Source organism: Theropithecus gelada, chromosome 2 (assembly GCF_003255815.1).
Source record: "Theropithecus gelada isolate Dixy chromosome 2, Tgel_1.0, whole genome shotgun sequence".
Classification (NCBI taxonomy): Eukaryota; Metazoa; Chordata; class Mammalia; order Primates; family Cercopithecidae; genus Theropithecus; species Theropithecus gelada.
In genome coordinates, this window is record NC_037669.1 from 85,693,957 (window position 1) to 85,714,618 (window position 20,662).

The 20,662-nt window shown below is 36.8% G+C and overlaps 1 protein-coding gene across 2 annotated transcripts in view; it reads right to left on the reverse strand.

Annotated features, from left to right (window-relative positions):
* The window catches only part of CACNA2D3 (calcium voltage-gated channel auxiliary subunit alpha2delta 3), a 930,450-nt gene that overhangs the window by 634,762 nt on the left and 275,026 nt on the right, over window positions 1-20,662 (reverse strand). The gene's annotated exons all lie outside the window — the stretch shown is intronic.

Genomic DNA, 20,662 nt, shown 5'->3' on the forward strand with positions numbered 1-20,662 from the left:
ACTGCTAACTCCAGGCCCTTCCCAGATATCATCAACAGACTTTTTCCTCTCTCATGATAGACGTATACAGCTATTCATGCAAAATATATAAGATCAGTTTCCCTTCTAATTTGCATTATGTCATATTGTACAAATAATTCTGAATCCTGCCTCTGCCTGTTAAAGTTAACAATATTCTCTGGGCATTATCCCAGCCATTACCTGTAGAATTGCTTCATTCTAGAAGGAATAACGTTTCTGCCTGCTGTCCCATTCCATGGATAGGCCACAGTTGCTTTAGCTTTTCCCACACAGGCAAACATTTAGGCAGTTAGTCAATTTTTGCTAAATCAAACAACACTGCATTCTGGTGCACATGTGTTAGTGTTTCTGCAGGCAGATTGCAAGGCGTGGAGTTGCTGGTGCGTAGGGTCTGTGCATTTTTAGTTTTAAAAGCTTCTGCAAAACAGATCTGCAGTGTGGCTGTACCAGCAAGAACCCCATTTCCCCAGGCCCTTACCAACATTTGATATCATCATCATCATCATCATCATCATCTTCATTATTTTGTCAACTGATTGATAAAATGGTGCTGCCTTAATTTACTTTTCCCTGATTACTAGTGACATTGAGCATCTTTTCTTTGTCCATATAATTCCACTCCTGTCAACTCACTCTTCGTATCTGTTACCTATTTTTCTACTGTTTCTTTGCAGCAGATTGATATTGATGAGTTTTTATTTTGACATTGTTATTGATATGGAAGGGGTTCTTTCTATATCCTTCATACTGGTCCTTTGTCTGTTTCCAGTATTCCAAACATTTTCTTAAACATTTCAAAATTGGAAACATGCTCTTCAAATGTCCCTAGCACCAAAGATGCATACAAACTCAGAAAAGGTTACTAACATTACTGCAATTAGGGTCTGTAGTACACAAACTCCAATTTGCTATTGCTGTTACCTTTAGAAAAATCTTCAGAGTCACAGCACATTAGCTGCTGGAAACCACCATGAGGGGTAAAGCCCAGGGACCAGAACCACCCCAGGGGACTGCAGGCAATCATCATTACCAGGTTCAATTAACTGCTTTACAAAAGCAGGGCTCCTTCTCTCTCTAACCAGTGAACCCTGACATGCAGACACTACAATTAGACGCAAAGAATAAATTAAAACACGTCCTCTCTGCCACGTGGAATAATGAGCACAAGGGCAGACCTAATCATATTTTTTAAAGCTACAAATGAATTACAAAAACAAGGACAATGGACAAAACTGAGAGGTGATTCATAAGGCTCTCGGTGTGGTGGACCGCCCACCTGCTGTTGGAAACACAGGGAAGGACAAGGGCTCTTATCCCAACACTTCTTGCACATCTTTTCTTCCATGATGATCTGAAATATACTCCCTTAAATATCTCACCATCCTGAAATGTGCAGTCGCCTAGGGCAATACACTGCTCAGTGGCTTGAATCTCCTCTTCTCATATGTATTCATTAAATTCTTATCGTCAACGTGCCCTGCTTCCCAACCCTCAACAGGATAACCGTGCAGCAGGAAACAGTTACCTCTCCCAGAAAAAGCAAACATGCCAACAACTGCTGCCCCACCCCTCTGTGGAGTCCAGGTCAACTTTTCAAATCCAGAGCTGGTTGCTGCCACGCTGGAAGGATATACAGAATCCCATCCGCAGACACTCCCAAGGGACCCCTCAGGCCCTCCTGGCCCAGGAGCAGGTGTCACCTGCTCTGCCTTTTCCCCCTCTTTAGTCTGTTAAGATGAAAGATAATAGAAAAAAGGGCAGAGGAAGCAAAAGCAAACACAAGAACACAGTGTGTCTGATTGACTGTATCAAGGCACCTCCGACTGTCCAAGTCTCAGGAAAAATATTCTAGAATCTTTCCTCCTCAGGGAAAATATTCTAGAACCTTTCTTTTGCAAGTACATCCAAGAAAACAATAAACAAACAAAGATATTCACCCAAGGAAAGATTTGTCTTCTACAGTAAGAAGCACACAAGGCCCTTGGTATAGAAATGCTGCCAATTATAGATATGTTCTCACACACGACAAACACATTCACTGCCCCAGCATCGGACCACAGGTGCCTCTTGCTTCATCTCAGAGCAAAACTTCCAGGAAAGAGCATCATGCACATTTAGAGGGTGACCAGGAAACACAGGAGCAATAGCATTGAATACTACGGGACACCATGCTGTAACCCCATAGAGCAAGAAAACAGAAATGCCGCCTACCTGACTCAATTCAACCCGTACCTTTGATAGTCTGTTTTCCAAACTTATTATAACTTCCCATCACTACCAGATCAAAGAAAAATGTGGCAAATATTCATCAACAAAAGCTGCTTTCCAGAAAGCCTAATGTTTACCCACTGGCCACAAGAAAAAACAACAACAAACTCAGCTAATTTCGCATCCCAGGTCCAGCACTTCCTCCCCTGTGACTTTGGTAATTTATTTAACTTCTCTGGGTGTCAGTTTGGTCACTTATGAAGTAAGAGCAATAATAGTATGTCTCCTCCCCTGAGATTGGTCTGAGGATTAAATTTGATCATCATAACCCCTGAATGCTGCCTAACAGTCTAAAGTGTAAGGCACACCTTGTGATTCTGAGCCAAGATTCTGTAACTCCTCTCAAATGATAACCTGAGACTGGAAGTGGACCTGGCAGGGATGTCACTGAGATTCAAGGTCAAAACCTGCAGCTGAAGTTGGGGCATATGAAGTCCAATATAGACGACAGTAAACCAAAGAGAATTTTGCTGATTTTAATCTGACAGTAATGTTGTCTTTAAAAGCTGAATAGGGGCCGGGTGTGGTGGCTCACACTTGTACTCCCAGCACTTTGGAAGGCCAAGATGGGTGGATCACGAGGTCAAGAGATCAAGACCATCCTGGCCAACATGGGGAAACCCCATCTCTACTAAAAATACAAAAATTAGCTGGGTGTAGTGGCATGTGCCTCTAGTCCCAGCTACTTGGGAGGCTGAGGCAGGAGAATCACTTGAACTCAGGAGGCGGAGGGTGCTGTGAGCTGAGACTGCACCACTGCACTCCAGCCTGGGCGACAGAGCAAGACTCCATCTCAAAAAAAGAAAAGAAAACAAAAAAGAAGAGAAGAGAAGAGAGAAGAGAAAAAAGCTGATTAGGCCAGATGCAGTAGCTCATGCCTGAAATCCCAGCACTTTGGGAGGCCTTGGCGGGTGGATCACCTGAGGTCAGGCATTTGAAACCAGCTTGACCAATATGGTGAAACCCCGTCTCTACTAAAAATACAAAAATTAGCCAGGCATGGTGGCATGCACCTGTAGTCCCAGCTACTCGGAAGGCTGAGACAGGAGAATTGCTTAAACCCAGGAGGGAGAGACTGCAGTGAGCCGAGATTGTGCCACTGCACTCCAGCCTGGGCAAAAGAGCAAGACTCCATCTCAAAAAAATAAAAAATAAGAGCTGAATGAATAAAGCCCCAGATTCCAGACATCTGTAACTGCTAAGATATGTCTAAGAGCATGGAGGTGCTCCTGGAAACTTCGGTGGGACAGCATGTTCCCAGACTATCTGCCCTACAGTTAAATGTCACTTTTAATTCAGAAGGTCCCAGAAAAAACTGGCACACAGAGTCAAAAAGAAGTATAGAATATAATAACTGGTATTTAATAATAAAAGCAGGATACTTGTGGTAATTATAAGAGGGATATCCTTCAAGGCCATTAATGAAATTGGAAGAACTGTATAAAAGGTGTCCTAGCAGCAGTCTCTTGTTTGTGTTTCTCTACTCATATATAAAGGTACTTGTGTAAAACAACAAGAAAATGAAACTGAGCAGTCAGCTAGCCTAGTGTTCCAAAACTGGCTGACCGTACAGGGAAACTATTCCAGGTCTTTTGTTCTCTCTGACTAGTAAGATGGGGGCTTCTATCTGCCACCCACAACCAGGAGGGTATAGGTGTGACCAAGGGTTTGAGCACAGCCCCTCTGTGGACACAGGATACCCTATCCTGTGGGCCAAAAGGGTCCAAAGACGCTTGACATGGCTCAAGTTCCAAGACCGAACAGCCTTCCTACTGCAGAAGTGACTCCCAATTCTGCTGGCAGTATTGTCACTTTTTCTCTTTGGCAGATGGTATTTTAACTCTCATCCTACTGCGTATCTAACTCTTGAGATGATCCTTCACTTTTTCGTTGCGCCATTCAGTCCTTCAAATAGTTATTGAGCGCCAGCTGTGTACTTAAGCTCTGCTGACAGGGCTGAAAGCAGATGTGGTCCCTGGAGGCCACAGTCCACAAAGGAGGTAGAGGTTAAATATGCAATTATAATCAACATCTTTGTATTTCAAGGGTATGGGTCAAAATAATGACCACAATAATGATAAAGGTTACCCAAATCGGGATCATCTTCTCTACCAAAGAGTGTACTAAATATTAATACTTCATGTAGATCAACTGGCCTGTGGGGGCCTGACACCTTGTAGGGAGGGTATCCTCTTCCTAGCTATACAAACAGGGCATATAAGAAATATGCCCAGTCTCACCACTAGTGAGAAAAAAAGCCAGGTTTCAAATCTGTGTCTTTCTGTCTTCAGAAGACATTTTCTCAACAGTGAATATCTACCTCATCCAGAACATTAATCAGCAAACAGCAGAGGCAGACATAAGGAATCCTCTTTCATTTCCTTGTAATCGAAGAGGCATTCTGACCAGACAAGAGCTGTGTTGTGGCTCATCATTCTTCTTGACCTGGATTTCAAAAAATACTGCCTTTAAGCTATAATTCCTCCCTTTCCTCTGGCCCAGGCTTCCTCCTCTTAATCAGAGTGACCTCTACATTTCAGCCAATCTCAAACAGAACAAGAAGACAAACGGCTTTAAAATACACACACAAAAACATTTCATGGTGAAACTGAAACTTCTGAGGAAGAAGGAGAGATTATGAATACATTGATATGCAGGACAGAATTACTTCCAAGTAAGTCAAAGGTTTAATCTGGCTCTGAATATTAATATCTTCAACTAGACAGCAAACTAACATCTGGAGTAAAACAGACATTGCAGTTTGAAAGTTAAGTTCTTAAAATTACCAAAAAAAATATCCTTTTATATTAATCAAAAGAACCCTTGGCTGGGTGCAGTGGCTCATGCCTGTAATTTCAGAACTTTGGGAGGCCGAGGTGGATGGATCACTTGAGCTGAGAATCTCAAGATCAGCCTGGGCAACAGGGCAAAACCATGTCTCCTATTACAAATATAAAAATTACCTGGGTGTGGTGGCATGTGCCTATAGTCCCAGCTATTCAGGAGGCTGAGATGGGAGGATTGCCTGAGCCTGGGAGGTCCGGGCTGTAGTGAGCCATGATCACACCACTGCACTCCAGCCTGGGTGACAGGAGTAAAACCTTGACACACACACACACACACACACACACACACCCCACACACCAAACACGAACCCCTGTCATCTAAAATAATAAAATTATTTGCAGGATCTGTGTGTGAATGATCCAATCAACCTTTCCTTGGAATTTACCTGTTTCGATTTTAAAGTAGAAAGTTTATGTTTATTTGAGGGGGTGGGGAGAGAATAGATAATCTTATTCTCAGACATTATTTCCCTTAGGATAATGTTATATCTGTAGAAGTTGCTAGATTTCCTAAGAGAATGAGCACACAACCTACAGAAAAACAGTTGCTATCCTTTCCATGTAAAAGATCAGAATCTTAAAGACTTGATAATTCTAGATCAGGAAAGAAAATAAACCAGTCCCAGTTCATAGTCTGAAAGAACATATGACTTGCCCAAGTTCACAGAGTTGATTAGTAAAACTTCAGAATCTCTGGCTACTAAAGAAAATACTCCAAAAAAGAAAATTATTATTTTACCCTCCATTAATAACTACCAGCATAGGAAAGTCCATTTTGTGTTGCTTTGTGTTCCCAATTGTTTGTGCTGTTGTTGCTTTATTTTGCTGTAAACAAGTGAAATGTCAGATCTAGGATTTTCCATGAAAGACCGACTCTCAAGGCTTTTAAAGGTATTCCAAGAGGATAATGTTAGAAGTATACCTTCTGGTTGACACAAATATTCAGGCACGACCTCAACACATACACAATTTTTGCTATGAAGTACTCATCCTTAGAAGCCGATTATGCCTCCCTCTGAATTCCTACCTGTATTTTTAAAGAGACGGCCTGCCAAAGACATACTATGTCTATAGCTCTGAGTATGGGACTGTGGAGATGGGTGGACACCTGCCTGACAGTGGAAACTTGAGTTGTATGAGTATATTTCCCTTGCAATTTTTGTTTCCAATTTAAAAAATGTTTTCTTTATAAGCATAGATCTGTTTAATAAAATAACCTGGTAAATATTAATTTAATAGCCATTAAATATAATCAATTACCTTGTTCATAATTAATTGGTATAGTTATATATTTATAATTGCATATAAAGTGGCAGAAAAATATCATCTAGATGAAGAAAACCAGCAAACTCATTAATTTATTATCAGTAACAACAAAAGCCAACTGTTTTACTAATGATCTCCTGTCAGTATATGAAAATGTGTTTGAATTTTACAGCAATAATTGAATCTCATGATTAAGCTATAAGTATTTTTTTAAAGAAAGAATCAGGGTTTTTTTCTAATTGAAATAAACAGATGACAATTTCATGAATTACTAACAATTCACAACTCTGATGACAACCAATCACCTGTGGCTTTTAACTGTGTCACCATTATGGATGGCTTTTAACTGTGTCACCATTATGGATGTAACAGATTCTAACAAACATTTGTGGACATGCTACTAGAAGTCAGGTGCCTACTCTCACAGAGCTTATATTTTGCTGGAGGAGACAGAAAAGGAACAAAAAAAAATCCTATCGGGGGCTCCAGAAATGGTAGGGAATGAGACAGGAGCAGAGCAGACACCACAAGAAAACATTGGAGGTAGCTGCCAATCCACTGCATAATCTTGGGCAAGTGTGCAGAGCTTTGCAAGTGACCTGGGAGTTAATATTTTATTCTAAGTGTAAGCAACATGCAAGTGTCAACAACTAAGTGCTTGACCATATTTGTGTTTTAAAAGATCACACGTGCTATGTGGAGAATAGATCCAATTGCCAAATGAGAAATTGTTTCCCTTAAGTATACATTTGTAATAATAATAAAGCAATGCTTAATCATTTTTACTAAATTATTATATCTAGTTTAGAGGGTTTGTTTGTTTGTTTGTTTGTTTGTTTGTTTCATGTGTTTCTGGGTCAGAATTTACCATTCTAGAAAATTTATTTTTGAATTATTTGACATACCTTTCAAATAATCCCTAAATTTCATCTTCAATTTATTTCTTCACAAGATTTTGTCCGGTGAAAAGTAAGGTCAGTGTTACAATCTATGGTCCTGAGAGGCAATATGGCTTACTGGTCTTTGAAGCCAGCAAGACTTGGGTGTGATTCGTCCATCCACTGTTGTCTTACCTTGGGTCCATCACTTGGCCTCTCAATCTTTAGTTTCTCCATATGTAAAATAGTACCTACCCCATAGGATTATATGGAGAAGAATAAATGAAATAATGTCTGTGAAGGACTTATACCACTGCCTGTACTTAATACATTATCAATAATGGTATCTATTACTCTTATCATTGTTACTATATCCTGTTAGTATTATTAACCAACAAAGAGAAATATCCTAAAGTTGTTAGTCATAAAATAATTTTTAATTGGAAGAAATTAGGATTACCATGCCACAGGCATATGCTTGGAGATATGTATATTATAAAAATCTACATCACAAAATAACCTGAAAGTAGAAAATAATTAATTCTAATTCCTATCAGGTAAATTAACAGACATAAATAAGAGTGGAAAATTTACGGTGAGTTGTTTACTTTCTGGATTGCCATCAGATTCAAGGTTTAATTTAAAAATTAAATAGTAGTTGGAAAATCCCTGGATCACAAGATTCTTAGTGAATAATCAACAATCTAAGGGCATTCCCCTTACTGCCACAGAATTTTCTGGAGAAACATGCTGAGGTAATTTCTGGGGTCTGCCAATGATTTCTGCAGTCAGCCATCTTAATGAAAGAAACACTAAGTTTTATGGAAATGTACTGTGGGACTCTGAATATTATAATTAACAGAACCATGAAGGGTTTATCTACCATAATTTTGGATATGCCAAGAACGCTCTGGTGTCCCCAGATGCCCCCTTTACAAAATATCTGACGTCTGAAACACCACAATCACGTTGCGCATGTAAAAACAATAAAACGAAACTTTAGAAGTAATTGTTCATTGAAATATTTAATAAAATTGAAATTGTTGACATATTGTTTTTAAAATGAATTATTTAAAACAAATGTGTTTGAAACAACTATTTATTTAAAAAAAATATCCCCAGGCTTTGAGAAAGCCCAGTTTGGAAAAAAAAAAAAAGTTAAAAGAATCATAAAAGAGCCAAAGACTTTGGTAGGAAAGAATTCACTTTCTAAACGAACAATTCAGACTTCTGTAGCCACCATTACCCACAAATTAAGACCTATAGTCACAACAGAAAAAAAAATGTTGGAACAAGAAAAATTAGGGCAATGGGGAAAACATATAGGAGTTTTTCCAAGTTGTTCATTATTCATGCAATTAGAAATAAAAAGACCAGAGTTTCTAAACACATAAGCAGCAAAGAAAAAAAGAAGGTCACTCATGTGGAAACTTTGCACAGGCAAATAAAAGACAACTTTGGAAGAAGCAAATAATGGTATTTTCTCCCTCTAAATTGTAAAATAAAATGACAGTTCAAACAAAACCTTATCAATTATCATTGCTGTAAAGTTGCACTTTTTGTCTTTAAACTTGTTAATACAGATTTAGAACAGGGGATGGCACTAATACAATTAAGTTGTCAAAGTTACAAGGTTTTGAGAAACAATGTTTACATTTTGAGATTCTGTAACAGAAATGCATTTTTCTCTCTCATTTAGCTAGAAGATGACCTTGTGTAGTTCTTTTGGAATGAATAAGTCAATGCTGTTCTCACTACTGATATAATGTTAGAATGTACAAGATCAAACCACTGGAGGCTGCCCTGCTATGTAGTATATCATTCTCTCCTTTTCATCTCTTTAATAATTGTTTCCTAGTATAAATTTAATTGATTTAAACTATTTCCTAGTATAAATTTAATTGATTTAAACTTACATTACATGGATGAAACTTATAAGTAAATGTATACAAATCAGTAAAACATGTAACACAACGTCTAGTATACTACAAGAAATTACTAGACAAGTGAAGAGGCAAAAAAAGTGACTTAAAAAGAAAAAAGCAGTCAAAAGAAACAGAAAGGAACCAGATGGTGAAATTACCAGAGAAGGAATTTAAAACAGTTATTGTCAGTATGTTCAAAGACTTAAAAAAATCAGTGTATAGATGGAGAATTTCAGCAAAGAAATGGAAACTAAAAAAAAAAAAAAAAAAAGATTTAATGAAAATCCAGGAACTAAAAATACAATATATGAAATAAAACAGTCACTAAATAATTTAATAATTTTAATGGAAGATTGGAGACTAAAGAAGAAAAAGTTAATAAACTTATAGATAAATTATAGATTGGAAACAAATAAAAAGAGCCACAGTGAGGATATTAAGCAATCTAACATATATGTCATTTAAGTTCCAGAAGAAAATATAAAGAGAAAAGGGCAAGTAAAATTTTGAAGAAATAATTATTTTAAAATTTCCAAATATAGTTAGAATATTTTAAAATGTCAGCAAACTCCAAGCAGAACAAGCACCTATATATATATATAGATAGATAGATAGATATATGCATCTAGAAACATCCTTATCACACTGTGTAGTACACTGAAAATCAAACATAATGACGAAATGCTTGAAAGCAGAAGAAAAAAATGATTCACTGAATACAGGAGAACAAAGATACAAATGTTGGTGGATACATCATCAAAAACCCTAAAGATCAGAAGAGAATGGAATTACATCCTTAAAATGCTAAAAGAAAAAAAAAAATTAGCTGTCAACTCACAATTCTATCTCCAGCAAAATTATCCTTCCAAAATAAGGGTAAAATGAAGATATTTTTAGCTAAACAAAAGCTGAGTGGTATTGCTACCAGACTTGCAAAGCAAAAATTAAAAATTGCTGAAAGGGGTTCTTTAAGCTGAAGAGAAATAACAAATGGAAACTCAACTCAATATGAAGGAATGAAGAGTGTCAGAAATGGTAAATATGTAGGTAAATATATTACTATGTCTTTACATTAATTTCTTTAGAAGACAGCCATTTAAAGCAAAATCAAAAGCAAAACAAAAATAATGTTACATTATGAGATTTATAACATATATAAAAGATACATAATACCAAAAATTAAGGTAGATTTAAAGCCAATAGCGAAAATAAATGATGTGCTAAAGCACATTCAATTAACTCAAAAGAAGACAGGAAAAGAAATGAACAACAACAAAAAAAAAAAACAGAGAGAAAGTAAATAAGAAGGCAAATCCAATTATATCAATAATTACATAAAGTGTAAATGACTAAACCATCCAACTAAAAGGCAGAGGTTCTCAGACTTGAAAAAAAAACAAAGAAAAAAAAAAAGAACAAGACCAGAATTGCAGACAGGTTATAAGTAAAGGTACAGAAAAAAGATACAGCATATAAAAGCTAGTGCTGCAAAACCAGGAATATCCACACTAATAAGAATATTTCTTAATGATAAAAGATAAAATCTAAAAGATAAAATTATAGCATTAACCAGAAGACAAAGCAATCCTAAATGTGTAACACCTAATAAAAAGAGTTTCAAAATACATGAATGAAAATCCATTAGAACTAAACAAATAAATGAATCCACAATCATATTTGAAGACTTTAATACCACAGGTTAAAAAGGAGCATTAACAAAGAAAATTAGAAAATATTTTGAACTGAAAGACAATGAAAACAGGATATATTAAAATGAGAGAAAGGAGAATACAGTGAAAGCACTGTTTAGAAGGAAATGTACAGCACCCAATGTTTACATCAGAAAAGAAGGAGGAATTCATCCAACACTGTGGATGAATTTCAGACATCATGATCAATAAAAGAAACCAGACACAAACAACTATGTACTATACTATTATATTTTTTATAAAGTTCAAGAATATATCAAACTAATTTATGATGTGAGAAATCACAAGAATGGTTTACTGTGGAGGACAGAAGGAAGCTGAAAGCAAAGAGGGCAGAAAGGAACTCTCCTTATCAAGTCAAACTTCAAGTTTTCAGACCTACACATTGTACTGTATGCAAATTTTACAAAATAAAATAAAAAGCAACACTCATCACAACTGTAGCTAAGCAGCAGTTTGTGTAACTGTACATCAAACAGGTGATATCCTGGCTCTTTTCTGTTTTTTGTTTCACTTGGATCTTTCTATTGCCTTTGTTTAGCACAATGTCTGGATTGTAACAGGTATTCAGTGAATATGGGCATACCTCAGAGATATTGCAGGTGTAGTTCCAAAATACCACGATAAAGCAAATATTGCAATAAAGCAAATCATATGAATTTTTTTGTTTCTCAGTACACATAAAAGTTATGTTTATACTATACCATAGTCTATTCAGTGTGCAATAGCATTATGTCTAAAAAATGTGCATACCTTAATTTTAAAATACTTTATTGACACAAAATGCTAAAGATCATCTGAGTCTTTAGTGAATTATAATCTTTCTGCTGGTGGAGGGTCTTGCCTCCATGTTGATGGTTGATGACTGATCAGGGTGATGGTTGCTAAAGGTTGGAGTGACTGTGGCAATATCTTCAAATAAGACAACAATGAAGTTTGCTTCATCAATTCACTCCTCCTTTCACAAAAGATTTCTCAGGAGCATGCAATGTTGTTTGATAGCACTTTACCCACAGTAGAACTTTGAAAACTGGAGTCAATCCTTTTAAACGCTGCTGCTGCCTTATCCTTTAGAACCTTTGTGAAACATTCTAAATTCCTCCTTGTCATTTCAACAATGTTTACAGCATCTGCACTGGGAGTAGTTTCCACCTCAAGAAGCCACTTTGTTCATCCATAAGGATCAACTTCTCATTCATTAAAGTTTTATCATGAGATTGCAGCAAATCAATCACATGTTCAGGTTCCATTTCTAATCCTAGTCCTCTTGCTATTTCTACCACATCTACTGTAACTTCCTTCACCAAAGTCTTGAACCCCTCAAAGACATCCATGAGGCTTAGAACTCTGACAAATTCTTGTTAATGCTGATATTTTTACTCCCTTTCATGAATCAGAAGTATTCTTAGTGGCATCTAGAGTGGTGAATCCTTTCCAAAAGGTTTTCAATTTACTTTGCCCAGACCAGAGGGATCACTATTTATGGTGGCTACAGCCTTACTAACTGCATTTCTTAAATAATAAGACTTGAAAGTTGAAATTATTCCCTGATCCATGGACTGCAGAATGGATGTTGCGTTACCAGGCATGAAAACAACATTAATCTCCTTGTACATCTCCAACAAAGCACTTAGGTGTGCATTGTTAATGAGATGCAACATTTTGAAAGGAATCCTTTTTCTGAGCAGTGTGTCTCAACAGTAGGCTTAAAATATTCGGTAAACCATGCGGCAAACAGATGTGCAGTCATCCAGGCTTTGTTGTTCCATTTACAGAGCACAGGTAGAGTAGATTTAGCATAGTTCTTAAGGGCCCTAGGGTTCTTAAGAACTTAAGAATGGTAAGTAAGCATTGGCTTCAACTTAAGGTCACCAGTTGCGTTAGCCCCTAATAAGAGAGTCAGCCCGACCTTTGAAGCTCTGAAGCCAGGCACTGACTTCTCCTCTCTCTTTTTTTTTTCTTTTTCCTGAGACAGAGTCTTGCTCTGTTGCCCAGGCTGGAGTACAGTGGTGCGATCTCGGCTCACCGCAACCTCTGCCTCCCAGTTTCAAGCAATTCTCCTGCCTCAGCCTCCTGAGTAACTGGGATTACAGGTGCAAGCCACCACGTCTGGCTTTTTTTTTTTTTTTTTTTTTTTTTTTTGTATTTTTATAGAGATAGGGTTTCACCATGTTGGCCAGGCTGGTCTCAAACTCCTGACCTTTTGATCTATCTGCCTTGGCCTCCCAAAGTGCTAGGATTACAGGTATGAGCCACCACACCCAGCCGACTTATCCTCTTTAACTAGGAGAGTCCTAGATAGTATCTTCTTCAAATATAAGGCTGTTGCACCAGCCTTACATGTTTTCTATAGCCACCTTCATCAATTATCTTAGATCTTAAACCTTCTGAATAACTTGCTATACTTTCTACATCAGCACTTGCTGTTTCACCTTGCACTTTTATGTTATAGAGATGGCTTCCTTCCTTAAACCTCATGAACCAACTCTGCTAGCTTCAAGCTTTTCTTCGGTAGCTTTCTCACTTCTCTCAGCCTTCACAGAACTGAAAAGAGTAATGGCCTTGCTCCAAATTAGGCTTTGGCTTAAGGAAGTATTGTGACAGGTCTGATCTATGTAGACCACTAAAATTTCTCCATATCAGCAATAAGGCTGTGTTCACTGCAGGAGCACTTGTAATTTCCTTCAAGACTTTTCCTTTGCATTCACAACTTAGCTAACTGCTTGGTGCAAGAGGCCTAGCTTTTGGCCCATCTCTGCTTTCAACGGGTCTTCCTCCTAAGCTTAATCATTCACTAAGCTTGATCACTTCTAGCTTTTGATTAAAAGTGAGAGACATGTAACTCTCCCTTTCACTTGAACACTTAGAGGCCACTGTAGGCCTAATTAATTGGCCTAATTTCAATGTTCTTGTGTCTCAGGAAATAGGTCTGAAGAGAGGGAGAGAGATGAGGGAATGACTGGTTGGTGGGACAGTCCAACACATGCAATATTTATCAATTAAGTTTGCCATCTTATATGGGTGTGGTTCATGATGCCCCAAAATAATTACAATAGGAACATCCAAAGATCACTGGTCACAGGCCACCATAACACATATAGCAATAGCGAAAAAGTCGGAAATATTGTGAGAATTACCAAAGTGTGGCACAAAGACATGATGAGAGCGTGTGCTGTTCGAAAAAATGGCACCAGTAAACTTGTTCAACTCAGGGTTGCCATAAAGCTTTAACTTGTAAAAACACAGCATCTGTGATGGGCAATAGAGCGAAGCACAATAAAATGAAGCATATCTGTATTTATTGAAAGAATACATAAATGAATAAAGGTTGCGGAACAATCAGTCCTACCCTCATGTAGCTCACATGATGCTCTTAATTGGTTAGCTCCTGTTCATGTTATATTACAGCCATTTGCTTACATGCCTATCTAATAGACAGAACTTTCCTGGAGAGGTAGGGTCCCCTCTCAGTTTTGTGGGAGTCCCATAACCTATAACTGGACTTAGTTCTGAATAAATGTTAAATTAAGCAACAAACGGACACTTAGGTGAATAAAATTAACAAGATAGGAAGCAATAAGCATCATTAAAGAAGCAAAAATAAAGTGTAATTAGAGTTGTCAAAAGACAAAATTACAACAAATTTGGTTATAGATTGACTTGGCGTTTATTAATAATTCATGGATCAGGCTAGTTTCCACTCTACAAAATAGAATGAGAGCTCTCACTGGGCAATGGAAGAACAATAAATTTTGTAAGATGAGAAAAAGGAGACAGAACAATAGAAAAAAAAGGCAACTGGTTAACATCAGGTTACTACAGGTTACATTTTTGGTAAAAGTTAAAGCAGAGGGGTCTTCCTATTTTTGCTAACTCAGGTAGACTGGAATGTTCTGTTTTCAGGGAAAAAAACTAGTCTTTCAGGGTATCTGTCTGATTCCTTAAAGTTTCCGTTTGATTATGTGGCATTTAGCATGGCTGACTCCATTTTGGTTTTGCCTGGTCAGTTAGGCAATTTTAATTTTGCATTTGTGGAAAATTAAGATATTATGTGTTCTCTGTGCTTGGAGATATTGAGTGGAGCTCTCAGAAGTTCCACTCAATCCAGACTTGCCCTTTGGGGATTTTCTCCAACGTACCCTGAACTCCCAAACCAGGTGAGGTCTCCTTGTCTTGCACTGTGAAAATACCCTGTACTTCTCTTTCATGTCACTTATCACAATTGAAATTTGATTTAAATTATTTAAATGATTACTTACATCATCATGTCTTTAATATCTGTCTCTCTCATTAGACGGTAAGTTCTAGGAAAAGAAAGACAGCATCTCTCTGTCCAGCTCAGGGCTATATTCATAGTACAGTGCCTGATACACAGGAGGCCATTGATAACTATTGGCTGAATGAATTGTAGTATGTGAGGGATGGATGAGATCTTAAGAAATCACCTAGATATTATAAGTGCATCCTTTTACGGATGAGAAAAGAAGCCACAGCAGCAGATCCTTGAGCATGTAAATGGTCCAGCTGGGATTGAAACTACTAGATCCTAAATTTCTTAACCTCCAGGCCAAGGCTCTCCCTATTGGATCAAGCTGAGGTTCCACCCACTGCCCTTCTTCCACTCTCATTTGACCAATAGTCAAGGTCATGAGCATAACATGTGACCACCAAATAACTGGTTAACACAAAGCTCAAAGTCATAACACTGGCCTTATTAACAAGTTATAACGCCTACTCAAATGAAATGATAGTGTGTGTTTGGATCAGATGTGTGTGTGTAACAACTGAGAAGTAGCTTTGATTTTTAAATCATCACGCTTAAAGATTCCTTGGAAACTATTCATACATTAGTCTTACGAATAAATGACATGTGGCAAGTCTAAGAAACATCTAATCTAAGATCTTAAGATGAAGAAGACACTGTGACCACCTACCAAGCTGATACGCATTAAAAAACAAAAGCAATAGGCATGCTTTCATCAGTTAGATGATTGCGGGGGTGGTTATTTTAACATAAAAATGTGAAAGTTCCTTCTCTTTTCATTTATTTCTCCTACAGATGTGACCCCTATTTTGTGTACTGCACAAAAGCCAATTCCCTATCTCTGTGAAAAACACCAATTCCAGTTCTGGGCCTGGATTTTCCTTGCATTTTCCCATCGCCCCACAGCTAGGAGCTCAACACCTTGCTCAAAGTGGAGACTGACAGATTGGAGCTCGGTAAGAACTCAGGAAAACCCCCAGTGAGAAGAGTCATTTCCTCCACTCAGGAAGTAGTTCTGCTAAACCCTTCCATTGCTCTTGTTTACAATATACAGTTTTCCCCAAGGCAAAAGCCCTACTTTCCAGCAGAAAAATGCTGTATAGGTAGGTGATAGTTCTGCTCTGCAGTTCGCTGTTCCATTGTCCTTTCTTTTTAAAAACATAAATGTTATTGTGTATATTTAAAGTATTTTATATATACATATACACACACACACATATACACAGTAAAATGGTTACTATAGTGGAACACATTAATATATCCATCAGCTCACATAGTTACCTATCCCCCTTCCCAGTGACAAAAGTAGCTATAATCTGTCTACTCACTTAGCGAAAGTCCTGAATACAATACACTATTATTAACTATAGTTCTCATGTTGCACATTAGATCAACTTGCACATCCTACATATTTGCTACTTTGTATTCTTTGACCTACAACTCCCATTTCCTTTCTCCCATCGTGAACATGGTAATGAATGTTTTATTCTCTATATATATCTAACCTTTTTTTGTTTTTTTATATTCCACATATAAATAAGATCATGAAATATTTTTCTTTCTGTGTCTGGCTTATTTCACTTAGCATAATTCCTCCCTGTTTATCCATGTTGTAGCAAATGTTAAGACCTCCTCCTTTTTTAAGGTTGAATAATATTCCATTGCATATATGTGTACACACATTGTACAATGTGTGTGTATATACACAATGGAGTATTCTTCAATCTGAAATATATATAGTGTATATATACACACACATACACACTATATACATATATATATGCACACAGTGTCTTTATCCATTAGTCCACTGACAGGCACCTAGGTTGTTTCTCTATCTTGGCTATTGCGAAAAATGGTACAATGAACATGTGACTGCAGGTATCTTAATGAGGTGGTGATTTCATTTCCTTTGAGTATATATCCAGAAGAGCAATTTCTGGATTATACAGTAGTTCTATTTTCAATTTGTTTACTAACCTCCATACTGTTTTTCATAACGGCTACACCAATCTATATTCCCACCAACAGCGTACGGGAGTTTCCTTTTCTCCACACCCTCACCAACACTTATCTTTTTGTCTTTTTGACAACAGTTATCCTAACAGGTGTGAAGTGATATTGCGCAGTAGTTTTAATGTGTATTTCTCTGATGATTAGTGATGCTGAGCCCCTTTCTGTGTACTTGTGGGCCATTTTTATGTCATCTTTGGAGAAATGTATACTAATGTCCCTTGCACATTGCTAATTGGGTTACATGTTTTTTTGCTATTGAGTTGTATGAGTTCTTCATAAATTTTGGATATTAACCCTTAGCAGATGCATGATTTGTGAATATTTTTCCCAATATGTTTGTTAATTGTTTCCATTGCTGTGCAGAAGCTTTTTAGTTTGATGTAGTCCCATTTATTTATTTTTGCTTTTGTAGACTGAGCTTTTGGTGTGACATCCAAGAAATCACTGTCAAGGTCACTGTCAAGGAGTTTACCCCCTATATTTTCTTCTAGGACTTTTATGGTTTCAGGTTTTACATTTAGGTCTTTTATCCATTTTGAGTTGATTTTTGTATATAAGGGTCCAATTTCATTCTTTTGCACATGGAAATCCAGTTTTCCCAGCACCATTTATTAAAGAGACTATTCTTTTCCCCATTGTGTATTTTTGTTGCCCTTCTCAAAAACTAGTTGACCACCTATGTTTGGATTTATTTCTGGGCTCTCTATCCTATTCCACAAGTCTATGTGTCTGCTTTTTTCCAGGACCATGTTGTTTTGATTATTATAGCTTCATAATATAATTTTAAATCAGGAAATGTGATGCCTCCAACTGTTTTTTTGTTTGTTTGTTTTTTGTTTTGTTTTGTTTTTTTACTGAGTAGTACTTTGGCTATTCAGGGTTTAATGTGGTTCCACATAAATTTTAGGTTGTTTTTTTTTTTTTTTTTTTTACATTTCTGTGAAGATTGCCATTGGGATTTTGATAGGGATTGCATTGGATCTATACATATTGACTTAGTATAGACATTTTAACAATATTAATTCTTACAATTCATGAGCATGAAATATCTATTTGTGTCCTCTTCAATTTCTTTCATTAACATTTTATAGTTTTCAGTGTACTCTTCAATTTCTTTCATCAATGTTTTATAGTTTTCAGTGTATGTCTTTTACTTCCTTGGTAAAATTTATTCTTAAGTATTTCATCTGGTTTTATTTTTGATGCTATTAGAAATGAAATTTTTTCTTGAATTTTTCATCTAGGTTGTTATTTGTGTATAGAAATACAAGAGATTTTTGTATCTTTATTTTACATCTTGCGACTTTATTGAGATCTAACAGCTTTTTGGTGGAGTCTTTGGGGTTTTCTACATAAAGGATCATGTCGTCTGTAATTAGTGATAATTTTACTTATTTTGTTCCAACTTGAATGCTTTTTATTTCTTTTTTGTCTGATTGCTCTTGCTAATACTTCCAGTACTACGTTGAATAGAAATGGCAAGTGTGGGCATTCTTACTCTACAGCAGATCTTAAAAGAAACGCTTTCAGTTTCTCCTCATTGATTATGATGCTAGCTGTGGGTTTTTCATAACTGAACTTTATTATGCTGAGAAACCTTCCATCTATACCTAAACCGTTAAGAGTTTTCATCAAGAAAGGATGTTGAACTTTGCTGAAAGCTTTTTCTGCATCAGTTTATATGATCGTGTGGTTTTGTATGTTAATGCAAGTATCACATTGGTTAATTTGCATATGCTAAACTAGTCTTGCATGGCCAGGGATATAGCTCACTTCATTGTGATCATAATCTTCTTGATTTGTTGCTGAATTTGAGTTGCTAAAATATTATTGATGATTTTTACATCAATATTCATCAGAGATACTGATACTGACCTGTAGTTTTCTTTACTGTGGTGTCTTTGGTTTAGGTACCAAGGTGATGCTGGCTTCAGAAAACATGTTAGGAAGTATTCCCTCCAGCTCTATTTTTTGGATGAGTTTAAGAAGTTTTGGTAGTAATTCTTCTTTGAAAATGTAGTTTAATTCAGCTGTAAAGCCATCTGGTCCTGGGCTTTTTTTTTTAGGAGGTTTTTAAATACTACTTCAATCTCTTTGTTATTGCTCTGTGCGGACTTTCTATTTCTTCCTGATTCAACCTTGGCAAAACCTTGGTTTTACAAAGAATTTATCCATTTCCTCTAGGTTATCAAATTTCTTGGCATATAATTGTTCACAATAGCTCCTTATGAAGCTTTTTATTTCTGAGGTTTCTGTTATAATGTCTCCACTTTCAGTTCTGATTTCATATATTTGAGTCTTCTCTTTTTTTCTTAGTCTAAGAGTTTGTTAATTTTGTTTATGTTTTCAAAAAAAAAACTCAGTTAATTTTTTCTATGGTTTTTCTATCCCCATTTGATTTATTTCTGTTCTGATTTTTATTATTTCCTTCCTTCTGTTAACTTTGGGTTTAACTTGTTCTTCTTTTTCTAGTTCCTTGAGGTGTAATGTTGGGCTACTTATCTGAGGTGGAAGGCTACTTATTTGAAATCTTTCTTATTATCATATGAACTATTTCTTATTTTTTAATGTAGGCATTTACAGTCATGAACTTCCCTCCCAGAACCACTTTTGTTGCATCATAGGTTTTGGTATGTTATGTCTTCACTATCTTTCATCTCAAGATATTTTTATTTATTTATTTTATTTTATTGTGTGTGTGTGTGTGTGTGTGTGTGTGTGTCTGCGTGTGTGTGTGTGTGTTTGAGATAGGGTCTGGCTCTATCACCCAGGCTGGAGTCCAGTGGCACAATCTTGGCTCACTGAAACCTCTGCCTCCCAGGCTTAAGCCACCCTTCCACCTCAGCCTTCTGATTAGCTGGAACTACAGGCGCGCGCCACCAAGCTCAGCTAATATGTTTTATTTTCTGCAGATATAGTCTCACTTATTGCCCACGCTGGCTGCCAACTCCTCAAGTGATCTGTCCACCTCCATCTCCCAAAGTGCTGGGATTATAGGTGTGAGCCACTGTGCCTGGCCAAGATATTGTTAAATTTCCCTTTCGATTTCTTCTTTGACCCACTGGGTTGTTCAGGAGCATGTTGTTTAATTTCCACATATTATTGACTTTTCCAAAAATATTCCTGTTGTTGATTCGTAGTGTCATATAATTGTGGTCATAAACAATATTTGACATGATTCCAATCTTCTTAAGTTTGTTAAGACTTATTTTGTGGCTTACCATATGGTCTGTCCTGGAGAATGTTCCATGTGCACTGGAGAAGAATGTATATTCTGCTGTTATTGGATGGAAAGTTCTGTATATATTTGTTAGGTCCATTTTTTTCTCAAGTGCAGTTCAATTACAGTATTTCCTTATTAATTTTCATCTGTTTGATCTGTGAAAGTGGGATATTAAAGTTCCTTACTATTAGTGTATTGCTATCTATTTCTCCCTTAATGTCAATTAATATTTGTCTTAGGTGGTCT